Below are 15,368 nucleotides of genomic sequence, written 5' to 3' on the forward strand. Positions count from 1 at the left end.
CTTTTTGTTAGTGGCATCTCATATCAGTTTATATGTCAAGAAAGAATTGCTGAAATTGATAAATCAGAATGGCAAAAACACTCCTATGGTTGTGTTAAAATAAGCAGAATTATGTAAATATAGTTCTACCTATTTCACATTTCTTAGCACATAGAGAAAGTTAGCATTAGTTACTGAAGGTATCTACAGTCAGGAGTTTGTAGCCCAAAATTCTTTTTTTTTCTAATTTAAATTATTTTATTGTTGTTCAATTACACTTGTCCGTATTTTCCCCACTCCCCCCCGACCCCAAAATTCTTAACCAGATCTTATTTTATCACCATTGTTCATAATCTTATGGAACAAAAGAGGACACGAACCAGATTGGAGAAGAATAAAAGAAAAACTTCATTCATAGAAGTGCCAATTCTTCCTGTCCATATGTTTAGGTTCTGCTTCTTGCCCTAAACCAGAGCTGAACATCTCACACATGCTGGCAGGTACAAACATGCTCCCTTTTAATTACACCACCAAATTGCCGCAATAAGTGATTGCCAGTTAAATAATTATAATCAAGTGCCCATTGTGCATAACAATCATTTAATGACTGCCATCGGAAAACACTATAATAAAGAGAACCTTAATGAGGAAAACTGGAAAGAGGCCAAAGTTTTATGGCGGTTTGCTTAAAGGGAAAGAGAGCCATAATCTGTGTTTAAGATTAAAAGAAGCCTTTAATCCAGATGCTCAACATTAAACAAGGGAGTGGAGTCATGTTTTGATCAAAAGTTACTGCATGCGTAAAACAAAGTAATGTAAATGTTCTTTTAGAAAAGAGCTCCAGTAAATTATATTAAGTAAGTGTTTGTAACCATTTGCTTTGGAAAAAAATGAAAAAGAAGAAAAACATCTGATTTTCATTTTGGACAAGAATACTCAGCTAAAATAATAAAAGGGAAATAGAATTTTACTTAATTTGTATAATATCATTGAAAGTGAGTGAGTTTCCATTCAATTTACCTGGTACCAGTAATATTTCTTCTGTATTGACCCTATTTGGTTTTGCTCTCACCTCACTAAGTCAGGCTTATATCTTTGGGAGGTGTAATTATATTCTCACACAGTCTTAATTGAAATGATTTTGATGATCTCAGTTTCAGCAAACAGTAGTTCTCATCTGAGGGGAAAAGAAAATCTCCAACTACAATCTCACCACATAAAACTCAGATCAGCTGGCAGCTACTGCCGCTGCTGCTGCTGCATGGAGTATCTGCTAACAAATCAAGTTCTAGGAACTGCAGCCATTTTCTACAAACTGATAAGCAGCCTGGCCAACTATAAACACCAGCACCTCCGGGCTTGCTAGAGTGAATGCTGATAGAAAACTAAAAACAACATAGTCAGTCCTCTCAAGGCAGAATAAAAAGGAAAAGCAAAATGAAACCCACAATGGATCCTATACATGAGAGAAGATTTAGGCCCCAACAGCTTTTCCAGTACTTCTGGGTACGAAGGAGCAGGACCTGACCCTGGTGAGGGCTGAGGGAAGTGTGCAGTGTGGTTTCTGTGCACTTGGAAACACCCAGTCTTCGGAAAGTCATGATGATGTCTCAGGGTGGCGAAAAGACCCTGAGTATCTGAGGGAAACAAAATCACACGTGGGGACCATGGCCGGTGTGGATCAGTTAGATGGAGTGTTGTCCCATAAACTGAAAGGTCGCAGGTTGGATTTCCAGTCAGGGCACACGCCGAGTTGAGGGTTCATCCCTGGTCAGGATGTGTACGAGAACGGTGAGGTCTAGTTCTCTAACATCAATACGCATGCCCTCAGGTGAGAATGAAAAACAAACAAACAAACAAACAAGATCACAATTGGGAATCATCTTTGCCCTACTAATGCGAACATTCATGGCACAACAAACTGCTCCAGGGCTCTTGAGATGCCACAGAATGCCCAGGCCCTGGGACGTTCGTGTGTGGATACATACACACTTAAGTGTGTGCGCCTGTGTGTAACAGAGACAAAGAGACAGATTATCTGGGGGAAAAAAACCCCACGATCTGCTTACCTGGGGTACAGGGTACAGACAGGACAGGCCAGGACAGATTTTCTAAGGCAATTTTAGCTTAAAACTAACCTAGGGGAAGGTATAGGAATTCAATTATGACACCAGAGCTTTTTCTGACATTCTAAGTTAAGCGTATTGGCAAATTCTCATTCAGGAAGTTCCTGCTTTTAGTCCATGTTACAAGTATATCTAAGGTATATACCTTAGACAGGTATGTATCTACAGGTATATATATATATGTAGATACATACAAGTATATATCTACAGGTATATACCTCCTGGTCTGTAAATTGCTGGGAGTAACAGCATCAGTGTCTGTATCAAAGCCTGTCCATAGCATTTACCCCAGTGGTTTATGCACAGTGCAGTCTGCCCTTTGATATGTGTTTCTCACACAGACTCTTCACTGGTCAGCAGGAGCAGCTCTTCTTTGTGTCTCAAAGTCACGGCCAAACTCCGGTGGCCTCCCCTATGCTTTCTGACAAGTCTCCCCTTCTAGGAGTTGGGCACCTGGAATTATGCCATTCCTGTTCCCTTTCCTCACTAACCAGTAGTCAGTACCTATGCTCTCTCCACTTCAGTTTTTTCCTCTGCAAAAGCTGATGTCAATAATAAATCCAGCATATAAGGTGTGAGGGTGTGAGAGTGTGAGTGTGGGCTTGATGAGGAATGCATATAAAGCCACATGCCTGGCACTGGTAAGTGTTCAATAAGTGGGAGCTATTATTAACAGACATCACTGCCTTTAAGAGAAAATTTAAATTCAGATTTGTGGGCCAGGTATGTGATAGAGTCAATAATTATAACAATATAACTTACCTTGCTCAGCCACTCACTCTAAACATTCTTGTTTCTACCTTTCTGTACCCCAAATCCATTCCCCACATAGCAGCCAAGACTTAAAAAAAAACGTGAATCACACTCCCTGTCAATATCCTGCTTGAAACACAGCGCAGGCTGTTCTCATGGCTATGAGAGTCCATATCAGTTAGTCTCTCCCAGTGTCTCCAACCTTATTTCCTACAACTCTCCCCCTAACCCATTGTGCTTTCACCATGCTGGCTACATTTCCCTCATTTCTTAAACTAAACAATCTTATTTCCAACTTAGGTCTTTGCACAGGATGTTCCCTCTGACTACATCTCTTGCCCCCAATCCTCACATGTCTGACTCCCTTCTCTATACTCAGGTCTCAGCTCAGAAGTCACCTTCACCGACCTGCCAGTCTAAATTGTCTAAGTCCTGACCTCTGTTCTCTGATCTTCCACACCCGACACCAATTTGTTCTACCCCAACATCCTGCTCTGTTTTCATCATTGTGCTCATCACTAGCAGAACATGTCTTTTTTTCACTTGTTTATGGAACAAAATGTAATAAGCTTCATGCAAACAGAGACCTTGCCTTCTCTTGATGACCACTGTATCTCTAGTGCTTAGAAGGGGCCAAGCACACAGCAGACACTGAATGAATATATGAGATACAAGAAACACTGTACACGGTCTGGCTGGTGTAGCCCAGTGGATTGAGCACGGGCTGCGAACCAAAGGATCGCAGGTTCGATTCCCAGTCAGGGCACATGCCTGGGTTGCGAGCCAGGTCCCCAGTGGGGGCCATGTGAGAGGCAACCACACATTGATGTTTCTATCTCTCTCTCTTTCTCCCTCCCTTACCCCCTCTAAAAATAAATTTTAAAAATCTCTAAAAATAAATAAAGAAACACTGTACATGGACAATGATGCTTCAGTCTCACTCAGAGTAGGTACCTTGGGACCTCACATAGTCCTCCCAATTGTCATCAGCTGCTCCATCATATTTTCCTGAACCTCATTGACGGTCTGAAATCTCTTCCCTTTTAAAGGTGATTTTAGTTTTGGGAAACGCCAGAAATCACAGGGTGCCAAATCTGGGTTGTAGGGAGGCTGAGTCACCAGTTGCCCATAGCTGCAGTCTTCTGGATCATCCAGGTAATTTCTGCATAGAAATGTTCAACCTCAAGGCAAAATTTGATGCAGATTCATTGCTGTATTTCGTCATTTTTAATGCGATGGGCACACAGTATACAAGCTCACTCAATGGTGTTTACCACCCCCACTGACTAGTATAGTGAAGTCATCACTGTTCATGCACGCGCATTCCAGTCCAATCTCCTTGGTTGCCAGCTTACACTGATGTCACGCAAACCATTCTCATTATGTTAACAGTGGCTGGACTTTTCCGAACAGATCTCATCATATTCTGTATCCCCGACAGAGCCTTGTACACTGGTAGTCACTTACTGGGCACTCAGTAAGCCTTAACTGAATTGAATTGCACTGAATTCAACCAAGTGGCTGATATCTAGGGTACAGATAAAAAGTTTCCCTTGGCACTACCCTGTCAGATCATATGTAACATGAAGAGCTCGTAACTGGGACCTGTGCTTATCAAGGAATATGTGGGACCTAAAAGACAGTGGGCCTGAGGGTGAATGTATGTAAACATATTTAGGGCTCACCAATGTTTCTGGGTTCAACAAATGGGTGAGGAGACACAAATGTCTAAATTCACAGCACACAGTAAACAAAATAGTACATTAGCATAAAGCGAAACTGGGTTAGGGTTACATTTAAAACAAACTCTTCTTTTAATATTTATATAAATTTCCAGTCAGGTTCAGATAGAAGTAGAGTGGGATATGGAGGCAGAAATCAGTTTTCTTTTCTTTTAAAAATTCTTTAAAAAAATCTTCACTTGAGGATTTTTTATGTAGGAGACCATTCTGCGTGGCATGGGCCCAGCTCCCACTTGGAGATGCACAGGACCCACACCCACGGATAGGTTCTCCTGTGGGGAATCAGGCCTGCAATGTGCCTAGGCTGCTATGAGTCTTGCTTTTGGCTAAAAACTCCCTCACTCTCAATTGAGGACATTTACTGCCAAGTAACTTTCTAAAATCCATGCTAAACCTTCCAAGGATGAGTGTAACTGGTTCAACCACTTTCGCCTTTTCATTTGCAAATATCCCTCTTCAGTGATGTGATTAGCGGCATTGACTCCTTTGTTCTCTGTAAAAGGTAACCACCTAAAGCGAACCTGTGCATAGTAAATGAGGACCATCATGTAATGTGTGGAGAGATAGAAATAAAGGCCTGTCAAAGCAGAGGCCGAGGCTTTTGCTCCCCTTGAGAGAAAAGCCATGCTGTCCCTTTTCCTCCATCGGACTCGGTAGTCCGTGTGAATGTCTCATTTCATTTATAATGACATGGACACTGGGCCAGTGTCTGCATCATTTTTAAAAATTGATTTTATAGAAAGATGCAGGGAGAGGGGAGGAGCAGGGAAGGGGGGTGGAGAGAGACAGAGACAGAGGCAGAGACATTGATCGATTGCCTCCTGTATGCGCCCCAACTGGGGATCAAACCTGCAATCTAGGTATGTGCCCTGACTGAGAATTGAATCTGCGACCTTTTGCTGTATGGGACAATGCTCCAACCAACTTAGCCACCTGGCCAGGGCAGAATTCATTGTTTTCTGAACTTGAATAGCACCATAAACTATACTACTCGCATAGCACTTAGAAATGACCCTATCTTGCTTTTTTGCAACAGGTTTGCTGCCAAAATACAGGTATAAAAATCACCACTAAATCAAAGCAAGAATGGGAAAGGAAAAGACTCATATTAACATCATTGTCACTAGACATGTAGATTCAGGCAAATCTACCACTACTGGCCATCTGATCTACAAGTGTGGTGAGATCGACAAAAGAATTGGTGAAAAATTTGACAAGGAGTTTGCTGAGATGGGGAAGGGTTCCTTCCATTATGCTTGGGTCTTGGATAAGCTAAATGTGAGTGTGATATTACCACTGATACCACCCTGTGAAAATCTAAGACAAGCAAGTATTATGTGACCATCATTGACACCCCAGGACACAGAAACTTTATCAAAAATACAAGTACAGGCACATCTCAGGCTGACTGCTGTCCTGATTGCTGCTGCTGGTGTTGGTGAATTTGAAGCAGGTATCTCCAAGAATGGGAAAACCTGTGAGCATACCCTTTCTGGCTTATACACTGGGTGTGAAACAACTGATTGTTGGTATTAACTAAAGGGATTCCACTGGGCTGCCCTATGGCCAGAAGAGAAACAAGGAAATTTTTAAAGAAGTCATCTCCTACATCAAGAAAATTGGCTACAATCCTGACATAGTAGCATTTGTGCCAGTTTCTGGTTGGAATGGCGACAACATGCTGGAGCCAAGCACAAACATACCTTGGTTCAAGGGATGGAAAGTCACCCATAAAGATGGTAATGCCAGTGGAACCACACTGCTTGAAGCTCTGGACTTCATCCTACCACCAACTTATCCAACTGACAAGCCCCTGCATCTGCCCCTGTAGGATGTCTACAAAATTGGTGGTATTGGTACTGTGCCTGTGGGTTGACTGGTGTTCTCAAACCCTGCATGGTGGTCACCTTTGCTCCAGTCAGTGTCACAACAGAAGTCAAGTCTGTTGAAATGCACCATGAAGCTTTGAGTGAAGTTCTTCCTGGGTATAATGTGGGCTTCAATGTCAAGAATGTGTCTGTCAAAGATGTTCACTGTGGCAATGTGGCTGGTGACAGCAAAAATGACCCACCAATGGAAGCAATTGGCTTCACAGCTCAGGTGACTGTCTTCAACCATCCAGGTCAAGTCAGTGCTAGTAGCTATGCACCTGTACTGGATTGTCACACAGCTCATGTTGCTTGCAAATTTGCTGTACTGAAGGAGAAGGTTGATTATCGTCATTCTGGGGAAAATCTAAAAGATGGCCCAAAGTGTCTCAATTCTGGTGACACTGCAATTGTTGGTATGGTTGCTGGCAAGCCCGTGTGTGTTGAGAGATTCTCTGATTATCCTCCTCTGGGCCACTTTGCTGTTCATGACATGAGCCAGTGGCTGTGGGTGTCATCAAAGCAGTGGAAAAGAAGGAGCTGGCAAAGTCACCAAGTTTGCCCAGAAAGTTCAGGAGGCTAAATGAGTATTACCCTCGATAGCTGCCACCCCAGTCTTCATCAGTGATAGAAGAAGGGTCTCAGAAAGAACTGTTTGTCTCAACTGGTCATTTAAGTTTAATAGTAAAAGACTGGTTAGTGATTACAATGCATTGTAAAGCTTTCAGAAGGAAAGGAGAATGTTATGTGGACCATTTGTTTGTGTGTGTGTGGCAGTTTTTAAGTTATTAGTTTTTAAAATCAGTACTCTGTAACAGAAACAACTTGATGAAAAATTTTCACAGAATTTTGAGACTCATTAAAACAAAGTTTAATAAGGAAAAAGAAAGAAACAACCCTATTTCGAATTAACTCTCATTGTTTCAAATATGTTAGTCTTATCCCTTCAACCTTAGGTCAGAAATTGGATCTCATGCTTTTCTAGGACTTCGAAGTTCAGCAGACACAGAACTGAATGCTAGGTCTTCCATCAGTTCTAAGACATTTGGTGAATTATTTATCCTCTCTTAGCCTAAATTTCCACACCTTTTAAGTAGATAATGGCACTCATTCCACAAAGGAATGATATGAGAAATAAATGAAATGATTTACATAAAAGGCCTTTGATATATTTAATAGAAAATAGGTACTCAACAAATTACCATTGCCTTCCTAGATAGATGGTAGTTGTTAAAAAAATATCCACTAGGTGACAGCCAAATTGAGGTAAGAGAGCATGCCAGGAAACAAGAATAATGAAGAGTGGCAGAAAAAACCCAAAGCATCAATTGGAAAAAATAAAACAAGGCCCAAAATGCTATAACATTTTCTTATTACTTTCCATACAAGAAAGATCTGCAAACATTGACATTTTATGGCTTGACCACAGGGACAAGTGGCAGTGAGGGCTGAATATCAGATAGTCAATGAGTATCAGAAATCACTGGTTAACTACAAAAGGAAAGGAAAAGGAAGTTATGTTTGTGAGGACATATTTGCCTTAAATCTCCATAGTATCAGAGAATTCATGGCAGGATTCCAATGAAAAAACCAATGGGAGTTTAAGTATTCCTTGATATTACCAAGAAATGCAAATCATCAGGAAAAATTCTTGTGTTTAAATCACTCCGTTTGACATTCCAAGGCTCTAACACAAACACTTGCAGCTGCTGGAGTAATCACAAAGGTCCAGTGTGAAGTAAATCAAAGAAAGCAGTGAACTGACTATTTTCAACAATCCTGGGGGCAGATATTTACAGGAAAAGAACAAGACAAGTAATTTTGGGGGGTCTACTAACATCAGGCCCTAGGAAATGAGAGAAGTAGTGGTAACAAAATCAAAGGAAAGGGACTTCCAGCCAATATGGAGGTATAGTTAGATACACTTTGCCTCCTCGCACAACCAAAGGACAACAATGAATCTAAAAACAAAAATAACCAGAACTGCCAGGAAATTGAACTGTATGGAAGTCCAACAACCAAGGAGTTAAAGAAGAAACATTTATCCAGACTGATAGGAGGGGTGGAGATGGGCAACTGGGGCAGAGAGGACTCACGGCAAGGAGTGGTGGCTGGAGGACAGGGGCATGACAGATAGCATCTGGAGGACTAGGGGGTACCACATTTTCATGCAAATAAACCAGGAGGAACAACTGGGGAGTGAGACAGACCATGCAACCCAGGCTTCCAGCACAGGAAAATAAAGCCTCAAAACCTCTGACTGTAAAAACCTGTGAGGGTTAAGGCAATGGGAGAAACTCCCAGCTTCACAGTAGAGTTCATTGGAGAGACCCACAGGATCCTAGAATATACACAAACTAACCCACCCGAGAATCAGCACCAAAAGGGCCCACTTTGTCTGTGGGTAGTGGGGGGAACAGACTGAAAGCCAGCTGAAAGTTGAGCAAGCAGCATTGTTCCCTCTCTGACCCCTCACCTACATACAGCACCACAATACAGTTACCTGGGTTGCCTCATCCAGGTGAATACCTAAGGCTCTGCCCCTTACTAGGTAACAGGTACGCTGAGACAAAGAAATATGGCCCAAATGAAAGAACAGACTAAAACTCCAAAAACAGAACTAAGGGATGAAAAGATAGCCAACCTAACAGATGCAGAGTTCAAAACACTGGTAATCAGGATGCTCACAGAAATGGTTGAGTATGGTTACAAAGTAGAGGAAAAGTGAAGGCTATGCAAAGTGAAATAAAGAAAAATATACAAGGAACCAACAGTGAAGGGAAGAAAACTGGGACTCAAATTGATGATTTGGAGCAAAAGGAAGAAATAAACATTCAACCAGGACAGAATGAAGAAACACGAATTTGAAAAAATAAGGAGAGGCTTAAGAACCTCTGGTACAACTTAAAGCATTCCAACATCCAAATCATAGGGGTGACAGGAGGAGACTAGGAAGAACAAAAATTGAAAACTTATTTGAAAACATAATGAAGGAGAATTGCCCCAATCTGGCAAAGGAAATAGACTTCCAGGAAGTCCAGGAACATCAGAGAGTCACAAAGAAGTTGAACCTGAGGAAGCACATGCCAAGGCTCATCATAATTACATTAGCCAAGATTAAAGAGAAGGAGAGAATCTTAAAGCAGCAAGAGAAAAGGAGAGAGTTATCTACAAAGGAATTCCCATAAGACTATCAGCTGATTTCTCAAAAGAAACCTTGCAGGCAAGAAGGGGCTGGAGGGTAGTATTCAAAGTCATGAAGGGCAAGGACCTACATCTAAGACTACTTATCCAGCAAAGCTATCATTTAGAATGGAAGGGAAGATAAAGTGCTTCCCAGATAGGCCGAGTTAAAGGGGTTCATCATCACCAAGCCTTTATTATATGAAATGTTAAAGGGATTTATCTAAGAAAAAGGAGATGATCAAAAATATGAACAATAAAATGACAACAAATGTATAACTATGAACTACTGAACCTAAAAACAAACAAACAAACAAACAAAGCAAACAATTAGAATGGGAACAGAATCACAGAAATGGAGATCACATGGAGGGTTATCAGCAGGGAGGTGGAGGGGGGTGAATGGGGCAAAGGTACAGGGAATAAGAAGCATAAGTGGAAGGTACATAATAGACGGAGGTTAAGAATTGTATGGGAAATGTAGAAACCAAAGAACTTATATGCATATCCCATGGACATGAGTGAAGGAGGGGGAATGCTGGCGGGAAGGGGAGTGCAGGGTGGAGGGGAATAAAGGGGAGAAAAGAATGGAACAACTGTAATAGCATAATCAATAAAATATATTTTTTTAAAAGGAAAAGTTACCATAGTGGAAATCTGTCACACTGTTTGCTCAGCCTGCAGTATCATTATCCTTATGACAACCACACCAGTTTTCTCTTTTTTCAGCTATTTATCTCTGACTTACAGAACATGTGATTTAGGTGGTCTGTTCACCTACTGTCCTGGAGGTGGGTATACATCCCAAATCTGAACAATTAGAATTACCCTCCTGCCCTCACCATGATTGGGTCACTAGTAACCAGTAAAGCAGGACATTAGTTAACACCATGGGGAACAAGGTGCTCTTTCCATGGGAGTTGCTAAATCTGGGATGTAAGCCTAGAGTTACTAGTGCCATGTTGCTATCACGAGGCCAGAGACTACATAAGAATGAAACAGTGTAGAGAAAAGCCAGGTAAGAGAAGGTGACAGAAAAGTCACTATTGACATTTTCTTTGAACACTTGGATCTAGTGATGCCTAAAGCTAAAACTATCTATGACTTCTAAGTTAAACAAATAAATCCCTATGTTTGCTTAACTCTTTGAGTTAGTGTCTAACTTCCAACTAAAAGAGTTTGACTGATACAGTAAGTAATCTTGTGGAGTTTAATCCTAAAGGTGTTATCTAAAAAGGCAGTTCATGAAGTATTTTTCTGAGTTCTTTATCTCAAAAAGGGAAGGGTTAGTGTTAGAATATGTGAGATACTAGGGGATCACCTGCATTTCTCACACTGGCAATACCATTTGACCAAAATTATATGTATTTTCCGTTGAGTATAAATGAGACAATTGTGCTACACTGTGAAGTTACTGTAGACAGAAGGAGATATATTTATTATGTTCCTGCTTGATCTTTTATCTTCATCTGCCCATCAAAGAGTTCAACATCCATTCATTCATTCAAAAATATTCTCAGTGAGTGTCATATAAATGTCAGGTATTATGCTAGGTACCGAGGATAAAAGATGAGTAAGACATAGTTCTTGTTCTCAAGGAGCTAACAAATAATTATGATTCAGCATGGCAAGCATGAGAAGAGATCCGTGAGTCTCAGAAAGAATGAAGCCTTGAAGGACGAGGTTTCTGCCAGGCTGAGAGAACAAATGCAAAGGAATAGGCAGGAAGTGTGAAAAGTCCAGGTGGTTAGGGCAGATAAGCTTGAGAGGTAGGCAGGAGCAGCTGAAAGAGCTGTCTCTGAGTGACACTCTGAGGTGCTGATCTTATCCTGAAACAACACTGAGGCTTTGGGAGTTCTTGAGCAACATGCTCAGATTTGTGTGTCAGAAAGGATGGGGGGGTGGGCTGGAGGGGCCAGATACTGAAGGCAGGGCTCACTGGGTCCTGTGATCATAAATGGGAAGCTGTAGGGACTTTGATGGAGAAAAACCAGTCCAGAGTAGGAGGCAAGTGTGTACAGTCCTAACCTAAAAAGCACTGAAAACTAACCTCGTGCAGATGACTTAAGAAGAATTCCTGTCAAGAAGATTATCTATATCCTAAAGGACAAAGACCAAGTAAGAGTAACGTAGGGAGAGGGGAATAAATGCCTATGCTTCCTCAGACTCTGGGACTCAACCCTCCATTCTGAATTCTCTCCCCAGTCTAAATTCCATTCACCCTCATGGCTTGATTTTAGGAATGGCCTCTGTTCCATATTGGCTGGTGGCCCCTTAGTCCCTCTACACTCGTTTGGCATCCTATACTTGATTTTATACCCGATCACTTACTACATTTCTCTGAACCTCAACTTGTTCTTCTATAAAATGGGAATACTGACATTTACTCCAGGATAATAATTAAATATAGAGACAAATTTCATAGAGCACTCTGCAGAGAGCCTGGCATGTGACGAACACTCAATAAACAGAAGTTGCCATACTCCTGCTGAAGATGAAGAGAACTGCATTACTAAGAAAAAAAGACACACTCACACAAGAGCCCCTTTTTTCACTTGCCAGGGTTTTCCAGATCTTACAGTTAACTGAATTTTATTGTAGGAGTGAGGCAGAAGCTCTTTACTGAGTCATTACAGCACATGTACTAACACAAATGCACTCTTTCTGAAGGTCCATAAGAAATCCGGTCAGGTTACCGAGAATGGCGTTGGACAAGGAGAGGTATGTTAATGTTCCCAGATGCAGAAATACAATTTTCATACTTCACCTGTCAAGTGACAAGGTCAAATGTATCATCACTCTTTCTCTAAGAGGATGGGAATGGCTGGAGAATGTTTTGTGACTGAAGGAAGAACTCAGCAGACAAATAGGTAGGATAGTTGGTGATGTGGCTTTTTTTGATTCTTAAAGCCAAATCTATGAAGGCATCTTATTTATAGAATTTCCTATTACCCTCTTTAACCAAGCACTTCGCTGACAAGTCAGGACTTGGTTACCAATGGGCCTGGCTTAAGTGTTTGTGTAAAAGAGCACACTCAGTAAGAGATGGGAAAGACATAATGCAAAAACTCAACAAGATTGGGCAGCTGCACATTGCTTCAGCATTTCCATTCTTAACCCACCCACACAGCACTTTGAGTGCCAGAGGGGCAAATCTGCAGTTTGCAAACACATAAAAATATATTAAGTCCATTTAGGGCAGTAGTTCCAAACCTATTTTAGACCAAAGATGGTATCTTTTGAGAATTTAATGACACTGAGCCTCTCCCAGTACACATATATGCAACATTTTGTACACAACCCCTGGGTGTTTGGGAATCATTCCCCTACCCCCATCCCCCTCCAAGTCCATCTTGGTCCTATAGGAATTCAAAGGAACAGTTTACAGGGTTTGAGAGAAGAGGTAGGATTGTCTACAGTTCCTCCTCTCGGGGCTCAATTTTCTCCATGACACAGTTCCTTGCCTTGAGTGCCACCTCTTTGCAGGCAAAGGACTAATGACTGATGTGAAACTCGGAGCCCAAACACTTATCTATCTGTCTGCAGTGCCTAACTCTGAGTGGCTGTGGAAAACCCTGGAATCTCAGTGATTTCCAAGGTGCCAAGTAAGCAAAAGTCCAAGAGGATGCTCTGGGAGAACGGGGTGAAGATGGGGAGAGGCACGGTCCAGGCCTTGGAGACAGTCACCAAGTGCCCCACCCTCCCTGGGAAGGTGAAGGGAAGCCTGCTCTCTTCTGCTCCGCTCCACTGAGTTCTTCCATTCCCAGTTTTCACTTATGCAGAGACTGCAGATTCTTTCCATGATTTGTACCAAATCCAAATGGTTAAAAATAATTTGCTAAATACCTTCCTAGATAAATTGAAATCCTAGGTCTTTTTGAGCCTTGTCCAGCCGAGGCTCTCAAAGAGTGAGCCAGGCTGAAAGTCACGCCCTTTCCTATCTGGATCCCTGAGTCAGACTTTTGCTTGTCAATCTTCTGATGTCACAAGTCAAACTGTGCCATGAAAGACTGAGTAAGCATCTTTAGGAAACAGAAACTCAACTGTAAAAATGACAGGTATTTCCAAAGGCAAAACATCTCTGCCCAGTTTCCAACTCAGCTACTGTATATAAATTTAGCCATGACACTGGGAGAGGAATTTTTAAAAATAGAATTCAAAGGTGAAAAGAATAAATAACAACAGTATATGAGTCACTGTCTTAGGCAAGACACATAAAGTGGTGAACAAGACAGTCTTTACCCTTATGGGGAATATATATTAAATCCTCACCCAAGGATATATGTTTACTGATTTTAAAGAGAAGGGGGAGAGAGAGAAATGTTGATGTGAGAAAGACACAGTGATCAGTCACCTCCCTACACACCCCTATCGGGGATCGAACCCACAACCTTTTGGTAAGTGGGATGACACTTCAGTCAACTGAGCCACCTACCCGGCCAGGGCATTATGAGGATTATATTTCACTGGGGGCTGGAGTAGGAGACAAAAATATAGACAAATAAATAACTTCAGAAGTGATAAGTGCCATAAAGAAAATAAAAGGTAAAGAAAGAAAGAAAGAATGGTTGAAGCACTATTTCTATATCCATTTTACATTAGGGGAGTGTTTTGTCTAACGTAAAGGTGATAAAGGTGAGTTGTTCCAGGTGACCCAGCTAGTAAGCCGTGAGTTTAAACTCAAGTCTGTATGAGTCCAAAGTTGTTCCTAACCACTATCCCATGCTATCTATTCAGTGTCCAGAGAAACCAGAGAATCTGGAGAACAATAAGGTGAGAGACCATCATTCTTTTTAAATACCCCTCCTTTAGGACATTGCCAAAATTCTGAGATCATAAACTTAAAGGAGTGTGGTATAGGCTGCCATTGTGATGCTAATGCAACTCACATTTGCAATTCTGTACATGATATTTAACACACTTTAATCCTGACCACCACCCTCTGAGATGGGAATTACTGTCCCTATATTTCATAAAAGAACACTAAGGCTCAGAGAGTTTAAGTAACTTGTTGAAAAATCACAGAGCTTATAAATGCAGAAGGTGTAGTCCAGGCCTCCTGCCTCCAAGCACATTGCCTTTTCCATTACACCATGCTGCCTTCCAGAAGACTCCCCAAGGAGCTCCATTTTTCTCCCACTGGGAGACAAGGCAGTAACTAGCTTGGCAGTGCAGACAGAAAGGAGTGAGTGTTTTGCATCTCTGCCAAGCAAGTATTCATGCCCTTTGCAATATGACTTGGAAACAATACCCAACTGATCCTTAGCAGTTTAAACATTCTAGAATTTGCTGAAGAATTTTCTCACCTTCTCCAAATGGGGTCCAAAATTAAGAGGGAAAAAACATATTTATGTCTCATTCAGAATTCAAAAAGTAATAAATCCTTCCAGGGCCTGGCAAGTTTCTCTAATCCACTGTAATCATGTTTCCTTGTATAACAAGTCTTGTGATGTCTGCGGCAGTGTCTCGCTATAGTAACGGCAGCCTGAGAGCTGGAGCTCTTCTTCTCGTGCCTGGGGGATTATTCCATTTTCCACATTAGGAATAAGCCACAGACTTTAGGTTCTAAAACGGAGCCAGAAACACTGACTAGAATCCAGATGCCCTAAATATAATTAGAACTCAATTTTACTGCCCTCTGTGAAAGACACAAATGAAAAGAATGTACCAACTTCTAGAATGCTGGTCCAGAAGGCACAGTTATAAATAGAGCCAAC

The 15,368-nt window shown here is 41.5% G+C and overlaps 1 protein-coding gene and 1 pseudogene across 3 annotated transcripts in view; one reads left to right on the forward strand and one right to left on the reverse strand.

The window, feature by feature from the left end:
- Positions 1-15,368, reverse strand: part of ATG7 (autophagy related 7) — a 284,196-nt gene that overhangs the window by 67,220 nt on the left and 201,608 nt on the right. The window lies entirely within an intron of this gene.
- LOC114501601 lies at positions 5,490-7,292 on the forward strand (annotated as a pseudogene).

This window comes from Phyllostomus discolor, chromosome 7 (assembly GCF_004126475.2).
Source record: "Phyllostomus discolor isolate MPI-MPIP mPhyDis1 chromosome 7, mPhyDis1.pri.v3, whole genome shotgun sequence".
NCBI classification, from domain to species: Eukaryota; Metazoa; Chordata; class Mammalia; order Chiroptera; family Phyllostomidae; genus Phyllostomus; species Phyllostomus discolor.